Genomic DNA, 24,012 nt, shown 5'->3' with positions numbered 1-24,012 from the left:
AGTGCCCATTAGTGCAGACTCATCACTGTCCATCAGTGAAGGAGAAAACATATTTATTTAAAAAATTTTATAACAAACAAAGAAAAACTTTTTTTTTTTTTCAAAATGTTTGGTTTTTTTTATTTGTTGCACAAAAAATAAAAATGCCAGCAGTGATCAAATGCCACCAAAAGAAAGCTCTATTTATGGGAACAAAATGATAAAAAAAATTTTTGGGTACAGTGTAGCATGACCGTGCAATTGTCAATCAAAGTGGGACAGCGCTGAAAGCTAAAAATTGGCTTGGGCAGGAAGAGACAAAAGTGCCTGGTATTGAAGTGGCTAAGGTAAAGAAGCTACAGACATCTTTAAATGCATGCCACAATCTAGTTATCACCTTCCAGACTGGCCTATTGTACAATGACGGCCAGGCGGGAGCAGGCGGGAGCAGGCAGGAGAGGGGAGGATGTCCTCCCAGAAAGCGCTTCTCGCACAGCGGCAGAGCCACACAGCGGCGCAATCTGTCACTGATTGTGTCCATTGGACCCAGCCAATGACTGATCACTGCACCGGCCTGCACCAATCACAGCAGATCACATGACAATTGTAAACAATGAATGGCTTCCTTTCATGCCATCCATTGTATACAATTGTGTTTCTGTACCATGTGATTAGCATTACTCAATCACAGCTAAATTACAACAAAATATACTGAATGAACCAGTTTCATTCAGAAAAATGGTTGCTTATACCAATGAAATGAATTGGTATTAACAATCATAATGTGTAAAAAAAAAAAAAAAATTGTGATCACTTCCCCAGACTAATACAGTGTTACCATGTTAACACTGTGTTGCTCTGGTCACAGTGTGTTAGAAAACAAATCCTAAAAAAAAGTAGCTAAAAATAGAAAAAAATTAAATTTAAAAAATTTAAAAAGTATTCATTTTTTTTTTTACATACTGTTACCAGTCAGTGTCACTGATCACCGCCACACCAGTTATATGATAACGCAGCACTGGTGACAGTATGTAAAAAAAAAACTGTGAAAATTTATTTCTTAATTCTTCATTTTCCAAATAATTGTGCCAAAAAATTACAACTTCAAAAAACTTGTCATGCCTCTTACTAAATACCTTGGACTGTCTACTTTCCAAAAAGGGGTCATGTAGGGGTATTTGTTCTATCCTGGGGTTTTCGGGCCTCAAGAAATAAGATAGGATGTCAGTACATCAGAATTGAACAATTTCTGATATACTGTATATACCACGGTTTGTAGATGCTATAACGTTGCTACAGACTAAATAATAAATTTTTGGGTTATTTTCACCAAAGAAATGTAGCAGACTATAATTTGCCCTAAATTTATGAAGAAAGATTTTTTAATTTTCAAAATTTTATATATTAAATTTTATATCATCACAGGTATCACCTCCTGTGTTCAGACCATAAGTAATAACATACTATTTCCTAATTATCCCACATGTTCCATAAAAAATAAATAAAAGTAAAACTGTATTTAAACAATAAAGTCTCTCCAGCTGAAATTTGTTTGAATTATTTCAGTGTCTTTAGTGCAATATATATTCGTGCAAAAAAAATCTCCTTGTCTGTGCAACCACCACCATTGGATGTACCCTCACCTGGAGTATTGGATCTTACAAATTCATGTAGGGTTAAATAGGTTTGTGTTCTCTGTAGGAGGGAAAATGGATTTCCAGGTTTCTTGAGTTTTAGGGACCTCTGCTGGATTGAGCCTCATTTTCAGTGGGTGATCCCTCCGCTTTAAGATGCCTTACTCTTTTTATATTTATGTACTCCACCACCATCTGTGCAGCTGCACCCCCTACAGATGTGCTCTCACTTGGTTTAAATGGTCAAATGTCTTTAATAAGGATCACTGGGTGTATTTCTCCTTTAAGTGAAACAAAGCCACTTGCTTCTGAAATTTACGATCCCTGCTCCTCTCCTCCACACCATAACATGAAAAAAAAAATAAACTCAAAATAGTGCTTTATAGTTATAAACTCTTTATTCACTCCCAAACCACCTTTAAATTGCCACTCACATTAACCACTCTTTCATCATTGAAAAAAAATATATCCAATTTTATAGATGAAAATCCCTCCAATAGTTTGCAAAATTCCTTCACTGTTTAATACCAGTATCTTGACAATCTGAGCATGATGATCATCCAATGTAGCCCCGCCCCTACATGTTTCATCACCAGGTCATTTGACATCTCTCACTTTGGGCAATATAATAGATAATAGGCATATCTTGCGTTAAAATTAGTTGTTATGGGATTCTTTTTATTTGTTGTATATAGGATTTTTGATAGTAGCTGGAAGTAGTGGAATCATTTATGAAAGTGGGCATTAGGTAATGGATGGAATCACGTCACAGCAAGATGTAATATCTGATAAGTGCAGAATAATAATGGCAGAAGTGACCTATAGAAAAAAGCTTTCTGGGTGACATCACTTACTCTTGAGAAAGTCTACATGATGTGTCATCACGAACTGAAGTTGCGGTGCCAACTTTGTTTTTACCAGAAGTTTCATGTGGATTGCATTTTATATGTAAGCATATGTTTAATTAAAAAAAAAATGGTGGTTTTAAAAGAATTATACTATGAAGCTGCTTTTTTTCTGAGGTGCATTGGTGTCCTACAGAAGACACTCTGATGACCAAAGAGGACCTGGTGAGACTCCATTGCATGTGGGTGGAACATGGTGGTGGAAGGATTGGGTAACACATTGATGATTTTGAAGTCTTTTTATTATTGCACACACTTGATATGACCCATTGGTTTATAAGGGTATAAATATTTTGGTCAGTGCTTAATTACATTTAAAAAAAAAAAAAAAACTATACAGAAGATTATTTGAAGAGTCATTTTTATTGTCATGGAATATATTTTATAGTTAGTTGATTGGGACTCAGAGTGCTGGAAATATATTGTGCACATTGTAAAACAGCAAAATTCCACTTTAAAAATAGCCTACACAGCTTTTCAATAATCTATAAACCATATGTTTTACTTATTTTTATATAACAGAGAACATCTTTTAGTATGACATTAAATACATACTGTATTTTACTTTATGCATACTATCCAATATTTATTGTCATTTATCAAATGCTAAATGTTATTGGGTATTTAATGTTATAAAATATGATATTAAGTATTCATAAAATATATTATGTGAAAATATAATTTATTCTGCATCAAGAGAGTGTTTTACATGTTTTTACAAGCACCTTTTCTTATATTTATTTGCAGTAAACATGTCTACATTTTCAAAACCTGAGAAATAACATTTTATACATAAACAATACTCTAACACATTTGAAAAAATCTTCACACATGTATCTTGGCTAAATTAATACTTTTCCCTGACAATCTGAAGCTTTATTTTCCCACTTCGAAGGTTAGTAAAGGTTATCTGTGCTGTGTTTTTTTTGCCGTATAAAAAATGTGAGTGCTTTCCTTGCCACCTGAGAGGAAAGACATACATTTTCAATCTTCTAAAATAATTGTGTGTAAAACGCATTCTATTGCTTCCAGAGAGAATCCAATCAGTGCAATGGTTTCTAAGGCTCAGGAACTATATTCACATTTCATTCATGTAAAGAATGATATAATAGATGAGTTTTGGTAGCTGAGCACCCTGTAGGTAGTGAAATCTGACATAGCATATCAGGCTCTTACTGCGTTCATTGCATAAAACAAAGACACTTAATTTGTGACTTTACCTTAGGTGGTAAACACATTATAAATGGCTGAGGGAAGAACTGATGGTATTAGTAAACCAAGACAGAAAATGTTTTCTGCTTTCCTGTTTAAACTGTGCCATCTATAAGATACAGGATATTAAGACACTGTTTCAGATACAATATAAATTTGGTACATGTTTGAAATGGCAGAACAATACAACAAAAAAATAAAAATAAATAGAATCTGTATTGGGAAAAATGTGAGACGTCTTATTGCTGACCTATCCATCTAAAAGTTTCAGTTCCTTGGTTGTGATACTGATCCTTTTGTCTTGATACTTGAGTCACTGACCAGAAACAAGTAAGAAGTTTTAATATATTTAAAGAAAGTCACATATTAATGGTATGCACCTTTTGATAGGCTTACAGTGAACTTAGAATGTTAGTAGAAAATCATGCACTTATCTTCAGGTAGTCATTTAAATGATAACAATGACCAAAATAGAGAGGATGTGTAGTCCTCAACACACTCTCTGCAAATGGAGAGGAGAGGGAAAAGAGAGGACAGGAAAAGGGTAAAAGAAATTGAGGAAAAAATGGGGAAAAGAGAAATAAGCAGGGAGAGGTGGCCATGAGTGGGCTAGAGCAATGAGAGTAAGGCAAAGAGTGGGGAGAAGCTTTAGTATTTCTGATATATCTATCCAATTTTTAGTGCTTATATAAAATGTACAGCCATCAGTCAGATGTTCAGTATAGGCATATTGGATCGACAGGGACCTCACATTAAGAAATGTCATTATCCATGAGTATGCATGTAAGTTTCTCATTAATAAAAGATAAATCCATGTGTTGTTTAATTTCCGTAAAGTGTACAATGAGCTTCTCCCATGCTTTTGCAATGGTTTGTTCAGCTGCCAAAAGCACACATGTAGTTAGTTTGAATTGCATACCTTAAATGCCTCTTTGGGACACTGACGATGCTGGACGTATGACGTCAGCACGGGGGAGGGGCCCGACGTCGGCGCTGAGGTGAGGGCTGGAGGACGAGTCTCCCGTTCGTTCCGGATGCCGAGCAGGGTGAGAGCCTGCGAAATGCCCGGACGTGACCTCGCAAGCGGCCGCTTTTCCGCATGATCCCCGCCCTCCTGCAGAGGTAGCAGCAGGTCCAGCAGACCCCCCCGAATGGCTAAGCGGAAACAACAGGGAAGGGTTCCCGGAGCAAAAGTGTGTGAACAACCGGAGGGGATAGACCTTGTCTAAACTATCAGACCCCCTGAAGCACGGTGGTAGGAGCCAGCAGAGGACGGCGGAAACTCCCGAGCCATGGTTGGTGGACACGTGGGCCGGATCGCGCCCCCTGCACTCTAAACAGCGAGCGTTGTTCCCCTCCAAGTTACTCTCCTGGTGGACGAGGAAAACAAGGTACTTGCAGCTGGTCACAAACACGCTGGCAGAGCGAAGAGCAGGAGGAAATAAAGGTACGACAAGCTTAGCCCTGATTTAATTAACACTAAACATTTATAAGTGAGAACTGTGCAGTTTTTAGTTTGATCTTCAATTAAAAGCTTGAGTTGCAGGGGGGCTATTTGAGATCCGGACTGTTATACATATATATCTGTGTGCTCTCCCTGGATGAAGGAAAACGTGTTTAAATAGAGGTCCTCCCTGATTCTCCCCACTATTCTTATGTTCTGGCATGAGATACCACCTGTGAACTAAACAAGTGTTGTGCAGATTCTAAAATTAATCTCTACAACAACAGAGTCAACAGAAATTATGAGGGGGGGTGTCGGGAGGGGTAGGTGTTCCTGCAGGCTGGGCTCCAGGGGAATAGGTGGAAGGGGAGAAGGGTGTGATTGATTGATATGCCAGAGCTCAAATTCTTATCATATAATGTGAAAGGATTTAACTCGCCTATAAAAAGACATAAAATAATGAGGGAGCTTCAGCAACTGGGTGCCGATATAGTATTCCTTCAGGAGACCCATCTGACCCTAGATTCCAGAATTAGGCTGTTCTCTCCAAGGTTCCCCATGTGGTTCTACGGGGATACGCCCATTAAGAGAGCAAAGGGGTTGCTATTGGGTTCTCGAAAGCCTCGAACTTTTCACTAGTAGATAGAATGATGGACCCCGATGGTCGCTACATTTTTTTGAAAGGTAAAATGGGAAATAGGATGTTTACCTTGGTGAATGTATATTGTCCCAACAGAGACCCGACGGCTTTTCTGGGACATGTGCTGATGAAGCTCACGGAGTTTAGAGAGGGGGAGGTAGTGTTGGCGGGGGATCTCAACTTTTGCCTAGATCCAGAGCTGGACAGCACGTCCCATGCCCAGGGGATAAAAAAGGCTTCTATCTGCACAATCGGGCGGAGGTTATTTCGCTGTCAGCTAATAGATGCATGGAGACTGCAGCATGTCAAAGAGAGAGATTTCACCTTCTTCTCCCCTGTGCACGGGACTTACTCCAGATTGGATTATATTTTTGTGGACCACAGTATGTTGGAGTGGGTAGAGGAAACTAGAATAGAAATTTTATCCCTTTCGGATCATTCTCCAGTCTTGATGAAGGTGAAGATCTCAGAATGGCAACGACAACCTTTCTCGTGGAAGTTGAATGAATCCATGTTTAAGGATCCAAAAGTAGTAGAAAGGGTCCAGGAGGAAGTGGATTTCTTCTTTAAATCGAATGATACGGGAGAGGTTTCCCCCTCTATTTTATGGGAAACACACAAAGCCTACATTAGAGGGATCCTTATTTCTCTGGGAGCAGGGATTAAAAAAAAGAGAAAGGAAGAAAGGGAAAGGCTAATAGAGGAATTTTTTTCTCTGGAACAGGCACATAAAAATTCCAAGGGGCAGAGTCAGGATTGCTATCGCCAATTAATCGCTAAAAGGGAGGAGTTGAGGGATTGGATGGAGCAGGACACCAAGAGAGCTCTTAATAAGATAACAAAGGATAAATACCTCTGGGCGAATAGGTCGAGTAAACACCTGGCCGGATTAATAAGAAAAAAAAGGGATCGGAACTTTATTGAAAAGATTCTGAACAAAAAAGGCGAGGCAATAGCGACCAGTAGAGGCATGGCAGAGGAATTTAAAAAGTTCTATGCGGCTTTGTACTCCATTGGGCAACATGGAGCAGAGGACCCCACTCGTATCAGTAGAGGAGAGGAATTCCTGAAGGGGGCGGGGTTAGTTGAGTTATCTGAGGAGGAGAGATCTATTCTGGATAGACCCATAGAGGAGGAGGAAATTTTTGCCGCATTATAGGATTCCCCAAAGGGTAAGAGCCCTGGTCCAGATGGATTTTCCACTATTTATCTTGAAAAATTTAAACACACCCTGGTACCTAGGTTGTGTCACTACTGGAACAAATTAGGTACCAACTGTGAAATGGAGAGGGAAGCCCTAGCCGCGACAATAACTTTGATATTAAAAGAGGGGAAGGATGCCAGGCTCTGCTCAAGTTATAGACCCATTTCATTGTTGAACACAGATGTTAAACTTTATTCGAAAGTACTGGCCTCTAGATTAAAGGAAAAAATGACCTCTCTGGTTCACCCAGACCAGGCAGGTTTTGTACCTAGGAGACAGAGTAGGGATAATTGGGTTCGAGCAGCGCTCCTGGTGGAAACCAGCAAACGGGGTGGGCCCCCAGTTCTATTCCTGTCGGTGGACGCTGAAAAAGCGTTCGACAGGGTAGACTGAGGGTTCATGATGAAAACTCTTGAAGCCATGGGGATTGGTCCGAGGTTTATCTCGTGGGTCAAAATACTCTATAACAACCCCACGGCCTCTGTCAAGGTGAATGGGGCCTTTTCAAAGCCCTTTAAAATGGTAAACAGTACTAGACAGGGCTGCCCCCTCTCGCCTCTTCTGTTCGTTCTAACCCTCGAGCCTCTACTGGCCACTATTCGTAACAACCCAGATTGTAGTGGAGTGAAGACAGGAATTGAGGAGCATACACTCGCGGCTTTTGCCGATGATGTTCTGTTCTTCATCACGAATCCCAGAATTACGCTCCCAAACTTGTTTCAGATTTTTAGAGGATACGGGGACATTTCTAATTTTAAAATAAATGTAAAGAAGTCAGAGATATTAAATATTAGTATAGGAAAACAAGAGGAGGCCCACCTAGCCGAAGTTTTCCCCTTCCCGTGGAAGGGGGAAATTAAGTATCTAGGGATAAAATTAGCCAATACTTTCAAAAAATTGTATTTAAAGAACTATATTCCTCTGCTGGATGAGATCAGGCAGGAAGCTAGAAGATTATCATCAAGGCCTCTATCCTGGTTTGGACGCGTAAACGCGTTTAAAATGATACTGACACTTAAAATACTGTATAAATTTCAGATGTTACCTATTCCTCTGCCCAAGTACTATTTTAGAGCCCTACGGAGCTCGATTGCGAAATTTGTCTGGGGTGGCAAAAAAAACACGTATATCTTGTGCAACTTTAAGCAGGGGAAAAAAAAAAGGTGGACTTGCGCTGCCTGATTTCAATAGGTATTATATATCTGTAGTCTTAGCACGAGTTATTGATTGGTCTAAAAAGGAATTGGAGAAAAGATGGGTAAATATAGAACACTATCTAAGCAACACTAATTTAGGGCACATTTTGTGGAATCCACCTAAATTCAGAGCACTAAGCAGCAACACGGCTGTTTTGACATACAACACTTTTAAATATTGGGATTTGATACACAATAGGAATAAATGGACATATAACTCACCATTGATTTACATGAAAAATAATATATTTTTTTAACCTGGGATGAGGGAGGTGGGGGGGAATTGGTTAAAAGATGATTGCATTCAATTAAAAAGTTTTTTGAGCAAGGGGAAAATTTGCACGTTTGCCGAGTTAAGGAACGAACCGGGGTCATGGGTGATAGATGGTTGGAGGTTCCTCCAGCTCTCGCATTTCATAGACAAGCTACCGAAACCACTGAGAAGTGATGATGAGTATAGACCGCTTGAGCAGCTCTGTGTGAGGGAGCAAACAGGCGGTGTTATTGCTCAAATATATAGAATTTTGGGAACAGAGATGGAACTGGAGGTGCCTCCTTACATCAAAAGGTGGGAGCGGGAATTAGGGTCACAATGCAGTAAAGTTTTGTTAGAAAAGATTTTGCAGTTGGTGCACTATTCAGCATTAGACACAAGAAGAACGGAAATTCACTATAAATGTCTTGCAAGATGGTACGCCACCCCAGACAAGTTAAGTAAAATCGATAGTTCGAAATCAGGTACCTGTTGGAGGGGGTGTACATGTCTGGGAACAATGTCTCACATGTGGTGGGAATGTCCCATCATTAAGATTTACTGGAAAAAAATCATATCTTTGATTAAGGAGATCACTGAGGACGAAATAGCAGAAGACCCATGGGTATGTCTCTTCCATGGTACGACGATGTCGGCAAAAAGATACCGGTCCTCCTTGGTCCCTATAATGCTCGATGCAGCTAAAAGACAGATTGCCTTGAAATGGCTGGAACTGTCAAATCCAAATACACGAGACTGGCTCTGTTACATAAACGAAATATATAATATTGAGTGTTTGGACGAGGGGGGACTGGTACCAGATGAGGGGGTGGAACCAACGAGGAAATGGGCAGGATGGCAAAAATTTAAAAGGTCCTGGAGTTATTTGGAGGAGGTAACAAATACAGTATAAATGGTGGAAGTTCATTTTGTGACTGGCAAGAGTTAATTTAGAGGGTAGTCCCTTTGGTAGTCTTCTGCAGGAATGGGGGGAGGGAGGGGTAGGGATTAGGGGATTTGGGGATAATGATATTAATATGTGATCATTGGAAGGTAATTGGTATTGTTACCGCTGGGGTATGGTTTTGTATTGATAAAATAATAAATAAAGATTTAAAAAAAAAAAAATGCCTCTTTGGTAGACAGCATGTTAATAGAAGATGAAATGTCTGTGGATCAAATTTGTTGCCAGTCTTTTGCAGTTTTGAAGTCACCCTCCCATTTGGAAATGTAAGTGGGGCATTGGAGCAGTTAAATGGTTGAGTTAAGAATATGTAATAGTCACTAGTTTGAGGGAGAGAGGTGTATGGTAACAGATATGCTTAAAATAGATAACTGAGTGGTGAGGTCTTTATTACATGTTACTGAGGTGAGCACATTTTTGATTTGCATATATCAGAAGATTTCCTAGTGGGGAGCTTGAAATGTATCTATGATCTTGGTCCAAATGTATATGGAACTACCAATAACAAAAGAGTATAAGTACTGAAATAAAAATAAAGTGTGACGCTAAAAAACTTGTTCTTGTCTCGCACAATAAAGAACAAGTTTTTTAGCGCCACACTTTATTTTTATTTTTACACTCACAATTTGTCTGATTGTTGTGTTGGCTGCTTCCCACATTTTTGGATTGGCGCAATATTATTTTCATTTTTTTATAAGTACTGAAATGTATTCTAGTGCCACCAGCTGAACACGGCAAGCGATTTCAGGCCAGGTGTGAGTAACGGGTTGCCTAGGAGTGAGAGTAAAGGTAAGTGTTTACTATAATATTTTGTGGAGTACCAAACTGCCAAATTAGGGCCGAATCAGGGGACTCACAGATTGAGGTCTTGATTGCAGTGGGAGCTAAGTGAGTGCAGGTGCACAGGTGAACAGCAATATGATTAGATACCTACCCACAGAGGGGCTTCCCTTGAGGCAAAAGTTGGAAACACCCAACCCTCCCTGCTGTTTATACAGTACATGTACATCTTATATATTTAGTGATGCAAGATTTCTTATTAGAACAGATAAATTACATAACATAGTTATGAAGCAATTTGAGTTTGAAGGTCAGGGTAGGGTGAGACAAGTGTGAAACAGATGAGTTTTAGTAGAACAGTCATTCAAATAGCATTCATTTTCCCAATTCAAGAGTGTATATTTTGATCAGTTTGATATTAAATTGAACCCTATTTCCTAGGGTATAAGGTTTTATAAGGCTAAGTCACATTTTTGCCTAGATATTAGACATGAACATTATACAATTTAAGGTTAAAGTTGAAGATAAGTCCAATACTAACTATTCTTAAAATGTTTCCCTCCCTCCCCTTCCTAACTACCCTGCATACTCCTTATAAAATGTTGTACCTATTTTTAACCCACTCTGGTCCTGTCAAGTGATCCTGCAGTTCTGGATCCCCTGAACCTGAGAGCTGCTGCTGCAGGGGAGAGGAGGGAGCACTGATAGTAATTCACAGCCGTTGTCAAGCACTTCCTTAGATAGGGGCACCTGAGATGCTGAGTCATTGGACTAGACCAGGTTTTAAACAAAAAATTAAGTATTCAGATCTATTTTATACAAGTTATGCAGGAGGATAGGTAGAAGGAGGGTAGAGAAAACTTTTTTTTTAAATAGTTATATGTAGCCTTTATTACCACTGACCACCATGTCAGAAAGAGATATATTGAGAGCAGGCAATTTACTTTAAGGTTTTTTCTTTTCTATAGAAGGTTCATTGATTATTTGCTATTCATATGGGAAGGATCTGAGCAATCACTCCATCAGTTTATGCATCAGCTTAACAACAGGAATAACATCAAATTAGATTATCAGTTTAGCGATAGTACAATAAACTTTTTAGACTCATCAATATTTAGGAAGGATGACTTTTTAGCTACAAAAGTGTACTTTAAGCCCACAGAATTAGTTACCTAACAGTAAGAAGTGGCCACCACCCTACTTGGTTGCACAATATTCCAAGAGGACAATTAATGCGCATCAGAAGGAACTGTACTTTTGATGTTGACTTTATTGAACAGTATGATCTCATAAAGAACAAATTCATACAAAAGGGATATTTAGATTAACAGATTGAGAAATTCAGGAGAATTTTGGCTACTCCAAGTGAGCAGTGTTTGGAGAATAATGTTCAAAGGGCAGTTGGAGATGACAAGCGATGGAGTTTCAGCTCAGATTTCAATTGCCAATATGAAGAGATTGAGAATATATTCTCCAAACACAATCCTCCTATTCACTCCAATCAAAACAGGTCGAGATTATGAGATCACTGTTCTCATAACCTACGATACAACCCAAGTCGTATATATGCATTGGTCTGTCAATGGGGACTGATGTATATAAGACACACAAAACGGTCCATGAATGTAAGAATTGGAGATCATGTGGCAAATATACTAAAGGGTTACAAATTTCATAGTGTCTCGGAACACTACAGGCGCTGCCATGTGAGGGACCCTTCAATTTTGGGGGGTTGAAAGGGTCTTTCCATTTTGGAGGGGGTCAAATAGAGTTAGGGACCTTTCCAAGAGGGAAACTAAATGGATTCATTTGTTACAGATGATGAGCCCTGAAGGGTTAAACATTGATCTTCATATAAACTGTTTCATTAGTGACTATTAAAAATGAATTGTATTAAAGATTGGATTATTTGGGTTCAAACTGAAGGTTGTTTTTAACATGAGTAATTTCAAAAGAGTTACTGGTGTTTATCATTGTTGGGTTTTAAAATTGAGGAATTATAACTCCCATATACAGAGTTATAAATGTAGATTTAAATATATTTGATTGGTGTATCACTCCTCTAACCTTTAATTTTAGTTGGTTGAAATACTGATTGATGTTAACCAGCGATTAACAAATCAATGGCTTTCGTTCAAAGTTATTGATCATTGTTTGTGTTTCCAGCATAGTTTAAATTACATCCAGCAAGTTCGGGGTTAACTGTACAGATGAATGAAGTGGTGTTCTTCATATGGTGTTTGACCCCATGTGGGATGTGTTGGACATATGGAGTGCACACTAATATTTGTCTGACTAAGTATAAAATTGATGCGCTTTAAATAAATAGTGCACAATATGCTGCTGCAACTAAGCTTAAATCCAGGAATAAAAAATGCATACATGTGAATAAAATAGATAAATAATTATGGTGCTAATACATGTGTTAAAATTGCCAAAATAAATCTTCAAATTGGTGATGTGACGGTGAATATAAATAAAATAATAATGACACTCTGAGTACAATGTCCAGATAGAGATAAATAGTGGGGGAAAGTAAAAATAATTAAACAGTTCCTTCCCTTAATCCAGATTGATTGACTCACTGGGTTAGATCGTTTGTCTCAGGATATTTAGTTTTTCTTGCATCAAACTTCAGCCATAATACTGCTGGTGATTCAGCTCTCAGGATAAAGGTTTTATGCAAAGCAAGCAAAGAAAAAATAGATCATTGTGCAGTGAACTTACTAGATAGTGCACAAGCAAAACAGGGACAAGAGATACACTCACAAACTCCCGGTCTATTAGAAGCATTCAAATATGCAGATTGCAGTCAGCCGCTGTGGACGAAGTTTCCTATTGAGAAACAGCTGCTGTTAACCTTCAGGTGTATTGCAGCACTGAACGTCCTAAGCTGCTCCCACGCGTTACATCACTGACACGTGACTTTTTCAAGGATTGATGTAACGTATGGGAGGAGCTTAGGACATTCAGTGCTGCAATACACCTGAAGGTTAACAGCAGCTGTTTCTCAATTGGAAACTTTGTCCACAGCGGCTGACTGCAATCTGCATATTTGAATGCTTCTAATAGACCGGGAGTTTGTGAGTGTATCTCTTGTCCCTGTTTTGCTTGTGCACTATCTAGTAAGTTCACTGCACAATGATCTATTTTTTCTTTGCTTGCTTTGCATAAAACCTTTATCCTGAGAGCTGAATCACCAGCAGTATTATGGCTGAAGTTTGATGCAAGAAAAACGAAATATCCTGAGACAAACGATCTAACCCAGTGAGTCAATCAATCTGGATTAAGGGAAGGAACTGTTTAATTATTTTTACTTTCCCCCACTATTTATCTCTATCTGGACATTGTACTCAGAGTGTCATTATTATTTTATTTATATTCACCGTCACATCACCAATTTGAAGATTTATTTTGGCAATGTTAACACATGTATTAGCACCATAATTATTTATCTATTTTATTCACATGTATGCATTTTTTATTCCTGGATTTAAGCTTAGTCGCAGCAGCATATTGTGCACTATTTATTTAAAGCACATCAATTTTATACTTAGTACTATTTGTTTGGTTATCTGATCACCCTATATTGATAGCAGCTTTAATTTACTGATTTTATTATAGCACTAACTATATTGGTTTATATATATTTTTTAGCACAATTTATTTATATCACACATATCTATCCACATCAGCGCTTGGTTTTTATTCATTCATTTTTTTAGCAAATATTTGTCTGATACACTCTGGTATAGTGGATGAATTATGTAAAGTCTAAATCTGTTGGCGTAATAAGGTGTTTTTTAATTATATACTAGCTACCAAAAGGTTAATGGAATAGGCGGACAATGTCTGATGATTTTGCATACACCTGATGTTGTGTAGAATGAAAGTTCCATTGGCCATTTGGGGAGGAGGAGGATACTTAAACTTTGTTTTTGTGCCGTGTCACCACCCCCTGTGACGAAGTTGGAAATGATGAAACGCATCAGAACATGGCTACACGGCAACTGTATTCTGATGCCGGAATGTTGACTCTGGGCGTGCAAGTGAAGGGACGGTGAGATCGCAGCACTTTATCACCCAGCATGATTTAAACAGAACAGAATCATAAAAGAAATAGTAACAAAACTTTTTAACTCGTATCCGCAGTTAGAAAAATTATGTCTGTTGACCATCCGTAATGTATTGGCTTGTTATATATATATCAGTGTACTGTAGATTATTAAGGTATTTAATTAAAAATATTTGGTTATTCAAATTATTTAAATTATTTATCCTTCCCATAGAAGTTGAGACCTAAGTTTTTTGGATACCATGTTAACCAGGAATACCATACATTATAAGTCTGGTTAAAGTTCCCCCTACTTCGGGCAAATTGTATCTCATATGCACTGTGTGTATTCATTATGCTTAGGGTTTCCACTATTAATGGTGGGCTAGTCTCCTTCCAATGTCTAACTATAGTGAGTCTGGCTGCCATAAGTAAATGAGATACTACTGTTCTCATTGGTGCAGGTATTAAATCTATTCCTAATGACAGAAGTGCCATAACTGGGGTATATGTAGCTTTAGTGCCTGAGATTTGTTCTATTGTATTGAACACAAGGGTCCAATACCTTTTAAGGTGTGGGCAGGACCACGGTATGTGAATCAATGTACCTCTGTGACCACAGTTTCTCCAGCAGTCAGGGGATGCTGCAGTTGGAAATTTGGAAATCTTGTGGTGAGATACCATCGCAATAGTATTTTAAAGTACAATTCCCAGAGGTTAGCACCTCTTGTGGAATTATATGTAACCCTGAACGCTTTTGTCCACTGTTCTTCTGTATAGGTCCTCTCCAAGTCTCCAAGTCCCTTTCCCACACTGTGATATTAGTAGTTTTGCAGAAGGAATGTTTATCCTGTAGGTACTTATAGAATAATGATGTTCCTTTTTGGATCGTTTTGGTGTTTGTGTAGAAGAGAGCTAATTTCCAAGGTAGTTGAGTATTTAAATTGCAATTCTTTTTGTCTAATAGGTGGGATAACTGGATGTATTTGTAGAGCTCGGAGGCTGGTATTGAATATTCGATCTGTAATGATCTGAATGATTTCAGTGTTGGTCCTATAAAGAGGTCCTCCAAAAGGAGTGTTTTACTTGTACACCAAGTAGATAGCGACAAGTCAGGAATAACATGTTCCAATGCCATGATCGGGAATTTTAGGAGAATTTGTGGGTCTCCTTGAGTTATATTTGTAAGTAAATATTTCCAGGATTCGACAGAAGCCTGTATGGTAGGTGCACCTGGCGAAGTTTTTGTATAGTGATGTGGGCTGGAAATCAGGTAGTTATATAGGTTCCCCCCTTTAATTTGTGCACTTTCTAAATCCGACCATAATGTGGTGGTGTTATGAGGGAACCAAACCTTTACTTGTGTAAGTATGGTAGCTGCATAATAATCTTTTATAGATACATGTCCTATCCCCCCCATCTGTTTAATTTTAATAAGTTTGTTGAAAGCACAACGTGCTTTTTTACCTGCCCACAAATACCTGTCGACTGTGAGTTGAGCTTGTTGGAAGAAGGAGTGTGGAACAGGTATTGGTAGGGTCCTAAATAGGTATAAAAATTGTGGTAGAATTTGCATTTTGAATGCTGCTAGTCCGCCTGACCATGATAGTTCGAACTTTTGCAATTTGTCAAGTTTATATTTCAAGGAATCTAAGAATGGGGTGTAGTTTTCTTTGACTAATTCTGAAGTTTTAGGTGTAAGAGTGATCCCTAGGTATGCAATGCCTTTTTCTTTCCATCTATATGGGAACTTAGAAGTAATGTTTTGTTTCACTTTTTCTGTAAGACCCAAGCCCAACAGGTAGGATTTGGTGTCATTTACTTTATAGTAAGATATAGCATTAAATAAATGTAGAGCATCGTGAACCGAAGCCAGAGAGGACGGTACGTCTGTGAGAATCAAAATAATATCGTCCGCAAAAAGACTTATGGTATGCATTCTGTTCCAGCTTGTCAATCCTTTAATTTTGGGGTGTTGGCGGATATATGCCACCAAGGGTTCCATTAAGAGATTAAAAATTAATGGGGATAGTGGGCATCCTTGGCGTGTCCCATTTGTAATTTTAAATGGGGTTGAGAGCATACCAGATATATAAACCTGTGCTGACGGTGTTGTGTAGAGTGCCATAATAGCTTGATATGTTTGGCCCTTGAAAACAAACTTAGTCAAAACGTGTTCTAGGTATGTCCAGTGGATCCTATCGAACGCCTTCTCTGCATCCAAAGCAAGGAGCAGAGAAGGCGTTCCAGTCCTGTTGGCTGAGTATATAAGATTGATCAAGCGTCTGGTTGCATCTGCCGTTTGGCATCCCTTGGTGAAACCAGATTGGTCAGGGTGAATTAAAGATGGCAGGAGATCAATTATTCTACTGGCTATTAGTTTGGCATATCATTTTAAATCATTGTTAAGTAATGATATTGGGCGGAAGTTTTGTGGGGTGTCTGGGTCCTTCCCTGGCTTCGGCAATGCCACAATCATCGCTTTCAACATTTCAGAGGGGAATGAGGAGGCGGAGGCAGCTTGGTTAAATATTTCAGTGAGTTTGGGTGGCAGTATTTCCTTAAACGCTTGGAAATATTCTCCTGTAAACCCGTCAGGTCCAGGGGATTTATTTTTGGGTAATGAATCTATCCCTTGAGACACTTCTTGTGTCGTGAAAGGGGAGTTCAATGTTTCAATTTGGTTTTCTGTGAGATGAGGTAAATTTATTTTACTGAGAAATTTGGAAATAGAATCGGATGATGGTTGAGTTACTTGAGGATCTTTATTCAGGTTATACAAAGACCCGTAGTAAGTACTAAAGGCATCTGCTATTTCCTGGGGGTGGTATAATTTTTCCTGAGTTTCTGGGTGAATAATGCAGGGAATTTTAGTTTTATGTCTAATGCCTCATAGCCGGGTTGCTAATAATTTCCCTGCCTTATTTCCAGTGGCATAATATGTCATTTTTAACCTCCTGGAAGATTTCTCAAAATCATCCAGCAGTATGAGCTGTAGTCATGTCTTAGCTTGGTTATTTCTTCGGTTATCCTATTGTTGAAATTGGCTTTGTTTTGTTCTTCTAAATTTTGTATTTGCTTGGTAATATCCAATATGCGCTGCCCCCTCCTCCTCTTAACCCTGGCCCCTAGTTTTATTAGAAGACCCCTCATAAACGCCTTATGCGTGTTCCAGATAACAAAAGGGTCAGTAACTGAGCCTACATTGTGTTCAAAAAATTCTTTCAGATCCCTTTGTAAAGCAGACCTGGAAGGATCATCCTGAAATAGGTGTGGGTTGGCTCTCCATATAAAGGTGGCACTGTTAGTGGATTTATCATCCACCAACAGTGAGACCGACGCGTGATCCGACCAGGTAATGCTATTGATTTGCGATGCTTTGATTTTAGTTAACAGCCATCTATCTGTCAAAAAAAGATCTAGTCTAGAATACATTTTGTGACTAGCTGAAAAGAAGGAGTAGTCCCTTTCTGAAGCATGAAGACACCTCCATGCATCATATACATCATATGTCTTCAATAGTGGTTGAAGTGTTTGGGATTTCTTCTTAGTGATTGAGCTAGAGTCCATGCTGGAATCCGGTGGTAGATTAAAGTCCCCACAGAGAATCAGGTGTCCCTTCTGTATTCGCAGCACTTTTTTCAATAGTTTATGAAGAAAGCGGGTTTGGTGAGTGTTAGGGGCATATACGTTCACCACTGTGTAAGTGGTATTATTGATGTCACCTATTAAAATGAGGTATCTGCCTTGTGCATCTTGTATTTCTTCATGAAGGTAAAAGGCTACCGTGTCTTTTATTGCTGTGAGGACTCCTCTTCTTTTGGTATTAGAGTTTGCGAAAAATATGTGCAGGAATTTAGGATGAGAGCATGTAGGTTGGGCCTGCTTTTTGAAATGTGTCTCCTGTACACAGAATATGTCCCCTTTATGTTGAATCGCTTCTGCCCACATGGATCTGCGTTTGGCCGGATGATTAAGGCCCCTAGCATTGACTGTGAGAAAAGTTATAGGCATCTTTTGGGAGTAGGATTGGTTGCGTAGTGAGGTATGTGTATGTAACACTTACATTTGATGGTTGGCTTGTCAGGATGTATCTTGATGCGACTGAAGATTGGGAGGATGAGGGTGTAGTAGTTCTGCTGTCCGGCTTGGTCAATCTTGAGGGATGTATCCAAGTTCTGCGGCTGCGGATATAACTGATAAGTAACTAAAAAGAATAAAAAAATGGTAAAATAGAACAAGGAACAATGAATAGGTCCTTACGACCTGGGTGTGACAATAAGTCACTCATGTTGTAATCTGGGGTTATACCAAATTTCAGTTCAGCTTAACAGATATTACTTCTGTTTCAGGGGACAGTTATATGTAACCTGTCTTGGTTTTCATTTGGTTAGGAGTGTTTGCGGGCATTCTTGGTTGTGACCAGGTTTCAATCCTCAGCTATATGATCAGGGCTTTTTGCGTGGCGGTCACTATGCATATCCTCTGGGATAATATGCCATTTTTGGAGTAAGAGCAATCCTTTGGCGAGGTTGTCCACCACATGTTCCTTGCCATCCCTTGTTATGATCAATTTTGTAGGGAACCCCCATTTATATGCGATTTTATGGTTCCTCAAGGACTTAGATATTGTATTGAGGTTCCTTCTTTTCTGTAGAGTGAATTGGGACAAGTCTGCAAAGAATTGTAGGTCTTTGTACTGTGGTGGAAAGAGGTCTTTGTTGCGTGCAGCCGACATCAGGCGCTCTTTCGTTTGGAAGAAATGTAACCTGAGTATAACATCTCTGGGTATGTTGTCTGGTATGTGGGATGGCTTAGGTAGGCGGTGGATCCTGTCCACTGTTATATCCAGGTCTGATAATTCAGGGATTATAGCCTGAAATAATTGCACTGTATAATTGCGGAGGTCAGATTGTTGAATTGACTCAGGGACCCCCCTTATTTTCATGTTGTTTCTCCTAGAGCGGTCTTCAATGTAAGCCATTTTGGCTTTTATGGCATCCAGCTCATCAGTGTTACTGTCATGGGCATCCACAAGATCATTAATGGTGGTCGCAAACTCCCCCATTTTATGCTCTATGTGATCTACTCTGGCTGTAGTATCTCTCAGTTCCACTCCAATTTTATGGACACAAGATAGCATGTCAGCATGCAATGAACTTCTGAGAGATACTAACATGTCCTTAAGGATGGTATCCAGGACAGGTTGATCGTTAGTGGGGAATAAATCAATGGAGTCAGGGAGGTCTCTGGTGTCCTCCCCTGAGTCTAGGCCTTGTGTCATGTCCTGGCTCGCATCTGAGGCATCCAGCCCAACCCTTGCTTTTTCTGGGCTCCCCGAGGCAGGAGTGTGGATCGGAGACTGTGTGCTCCTTTGTGGGGCATTTCTATTTTGTGGATTACTTTTCCCTTGGCTGTATTGAGGAGTACTAGACATACCTCATTCTTTCTGACCGCTGCCATTTTGCTTAGGACCGAGCGGATAGTGTTCGGTAAGTTTTTGCGGCTTACGGAGCTCTTTATTCCTCCGCGGCATGTTTATTCGGTTCACCGGGACGAGCTGCGGGTCCGCTGGTATCTGTTGTGCCTTTCTGCCGGGTATAACAGGTGATGTGTGCCGTTTTTTCCCCTGAGTGCAGAGGAGCTCAGCTAGTGAGCGTCCATCTCCTTCTGCTGCAAGCTCCGCCCCGCCTTATCACATTTTGAGTGGATTTAAGTTAATGTTACTGCATGTTACTGCAAGACATTGCTTCACTTGTTTATGGATACTAAATTGCTTTTCATGGACACTTTTTCATATATATTTTGCTGATATATATATTTTTGTTTGTGCGCTGGTGTGAAATGTATATTTCTTGATTGAAATTTACATTTTCACTTTTTTGGTTTATTCTTTTTTTTTTATAATTTAAATTTTATATACAGCGGGTAAAATAAGTATTGAACACGTCACCATTTTTCTAGGTAAATCTATTTCTAAAAGGTGCTATTGACATGAAATTTTTACCACATGTCGGTAACAACCCATGCAAGAATCCAAAACAAATAAGTTAAAAAATGAAGTTATGTGTAATAAAATGCAATGACACAGGGAAAAAGTATTGAACACGCTAAATAAAATGTATTTAATACTACAAAATACTACAAAATTCTTTGTTGGTAATGACAGCTTCAAGATGCCTCATGTATGGAGAAACTAGTCGCATGCATTGCTCAGGTGTGATTTTGGCCCATTCTTACACATAAACTTCAAATCTTGAAGGTTCCATGAGCCTCTTCTATGAACTCTGATCTTTAGTTCTTTCCATAGATTTTCTATTGAATTCAAGTCAGGTGATTGGCTGGGCCATTCTAGCAACTTTATTTTTTTTTTCTTTGAAGCCAATTGAGTGTTTCCTTGGCTTTGGGTATGAGATCACCATCTTGCTGAAATGTGCACCCTTGTTTCATCTTTATCATCCTGGTAGATGGCAGCAGATTTTTATCAAGAATGTCTTGGTACATTTTTCGATTCATCCTTCCTTCAATGTCATGAAGTTTGCCAGTACTGTATACTGAAAAACAGCCCCACACCATGATGTTCCCACCTTCAAACTTTACTGTTGGTATGGGGGTGTTTTTGGGATGATGTGCAGTGCCATTTGACCTCCAAGCATGGTGTGTATTATGGCATCCAAAGAGTTTGGTTTTGGTCTCACCTTACTAAATTATATTCTCCCAGTATTTCACAGGCTTGTCTGAATGTTGTGCAGCAAACCAATTTTTTTTCTTTAACCACTTGCTGCCCGCCCGCCATCATATGACGGCGGGACGGTGCAGCTGTTGTTCTGGGCCGCTGTCATATGATGGTGTGTTCCTTGTACAGAGGAACACCGATCGGTCTCCTCCCCTTTTGAGTCCCCTCCCCCCACAGTTAGAATCACTCCCTAGCAACACGATTAACCCTATAGCACCCCCTCCGGGTTAACCCCTTCATTGCCAGTCACATTTATACAGTAATCAATGCATTTTTATAGCACGGATTGCTGTATAAATGTGAATGGTCCCAAAAATGTGTCAAAATTGTCCGATGTGTCCGCCACAATATCGCAGTCATAATAAAAATCACAGATCTAGTAAAAAAAAAAAAATAATAATAAAAATGCTATAAATCTATTCCCTTATTTTGTAGACGCTATAACTTTTGTGCAAACCAATAAATATATGCTTATTGCGATATTTTTTACCAAAAATATGTAGAAGAATATATTCAGAGGTGATCAAATACCACCAAAAGAAAGCTCTATTAGTGGGGAAAAAAATGATAAAAATTTAATTTGGGTACAGTGTTGTATGACCGCGCAATTGTTATTCAAAATGCGACAGCACTGAAAGCTGAAAATTGGCTTGGGCAGGAAGGGGGTGAAAATGCCCTGTATGGAAGTGGTTAAACAAGCTTCAACATGCTTTTTCTTCAGCAATGGAGTCTTGTGTGGTGAGCATGTATACAGGCCATGGTGGTTGAGTTCATTACTTGTTTTCTTTGAAACAATTGTACCTGCTAATTATAGGTCTTTCTGAAGCTCTCCACAAGTGGTCCTTGTTACATAATAAAAGTATAGTGCAATCAAATATTACAAATATTCTAAGCACGAAGTCACAGGTAAGAATCTAAACATGTCTGCATTGTGGATCATATAGCAGAGAGGCTCCTGTCTGAGTAAAAAAATTGGTATGTGGTTATGTTTAACCACTTCAGCCCCGGAAGGATTTACCCCCTTCCTGACCAGAGCACTTTTTACAATTTGGAACTGCGTCGCTTTAACTGCTAATTGCGCGGTCATGTAATGCTGTACCCAAACAAAATTTGTGTCCTTTTCTTCCCACAAATAGAGCTTTCTTTTGATGTTATTTGATCATCTCTGCGGTTTTTGTTTTGTGCGCTATAAACGGAAAAAAGACCGGAAATGTTGAAAAAAAATGACATTTTCTACTTTTTGTTATAAAAAAAATCCAATAAACTCAATTTTAGTCATACATTTAGGCCAAAATGTATTCGGCCACATGTCTTTGGTAAAAAAAATGTCAATAAGCGTATATTTATTGGTTTGCACAAAAGTTATAGCGTCTACAAACTAGGGTACATTTTCTGTAATTTACACAGCTTTTAGTTTATGACTGCCTATGTTATTTCTTGAGGTGCTAAAATGGCAGGGCAGTACAAACCCCCCCAAATGACCCCATTTTGGAAAGTAGACACCCCAAGGAAATTGCTAAGAGGCATGTTGAGCCCATTGAATATACATTTTTTTGTCCCAAGTGATTGAATAATGACAAAAAAAATTACAAAAAGTTGTCACTAAATGATATATTGCTCACACAGGCCATGGGCATATGTGGAATTGCACCCCAAAATACATTAAGCTGCTTCTCCTGAGTACGGGGATACCACATGTGTGGGACTTTTTGGGAGCCTAGCCGCGTACGGGGCCCCGAAAACCAATCACCGCCTTCAGGATTTCTAAGGGCGTAAATTTTTGATTTCACTCCTCACTACCTATCACAGCTTTGAAGGCCATAAAATGCCCAGATGGCACAAACCCCCCCAAATGACCCCATTTTGGAAAGTAGACACCCCAAGCTATTTGCTGAGAGGCATTTACGCCCTTAGAAAGCCTGAAGGCGGTGCTTGTTTTTTGGGGTCCCGTGCGCAGCTAGGCTCCCAAAAAGTCTCACACATGTGGTATCCCCGTACTCAGGAGAATCAACAGAATGTATTTTGGGGTGTAATTTCACATATTCTCATGGCATGTTTGAGCAATATATCATTTAGTGACAACTTTGTGCAAAAAAAAATGTCTTTTTCCAGCAACTTGTGTCACAATATAAAATATTCCATGGACTCGACATGCCTCTCAGCAAATAGCTTGGGGTGTCTACTTTCCAAAATGGGGTCATTTGGGGGGGGGTTTGAACTGTCCTGGCATTTTATGCACAACATTTAGAAGCTTATGTCACACATCACCCACTCTTCTAACCACTTGAAGACAAAGCCCTTTCTGACACTTTTTGTTTACATGAGAAAATTATTTTTTTTTGCAAGAAAATTACTTTGAACCCCCCAGACATTATATATTTTTTTAAAGCAAATGCCCTACAGATTAAAATGAAATGGTGGGTGTTTCATTTTTTTTTTTCACACAGTATTTGCGCAGCGATTTTTCAAACGCATTTTTTGGGGAAAAAAACACACTTTTTTAAATTTTAATGCACTAAAACACACTATATTGCACAAATGTTTGATGAAATAAAAAAGATGATCTTAGGCCGAGTACATGGATACCAAACATGACATGCTTTAAAATTGCGCACAAACGTGCAGTGGCAACAAAATAAATACATTTTTAAAAGCCTTTAAAAGCCTTTACAGGTTACCACTTTAGATTTACAGAGGAGGTCTACTGCTAAAATTACTACCCTCGATCTGACCTTCGTGGTGATACCTCACATGCATGGTGCAATTGCTGTGTTTACATTTGACGCCAGACCGACGCTTGCGAGAGCAGGGGGGGACAGGGGTGCTTTTTTTTTCCCCTTTATTATTTTTTTGCTTTTTTATCTTATTTTTAAACTGTTCCTTTCATTTTTTTTTTTTTAATCATTTTTATTGTTATCCCAGGGAATGTAAATATCCCCTATGATAGCAATAGGTAGTGACAAGTACTCTTTTTTGAAAAAATTGGGGTCTATTAGACCTTAGATCTCTCC

Source organism: Aquarana catesbeiana, linkage group LG04 (assembly GCF_042186555.1).
Source record: "Aquarana catesbeiana isolate 2022-GZ linkage group LG04, ASM4218655v1, whole genome shotgun sequence".
In the NCBI taxonomy this organism is placed as follows: Eukaryota; Metazoa; Chordata; class Amphibia; order Anura; family Ranidae; genus Aquarana; species Aquarana catesbeiana.
Note: the sequence above shows the minus strand (reverse complement) of the source record.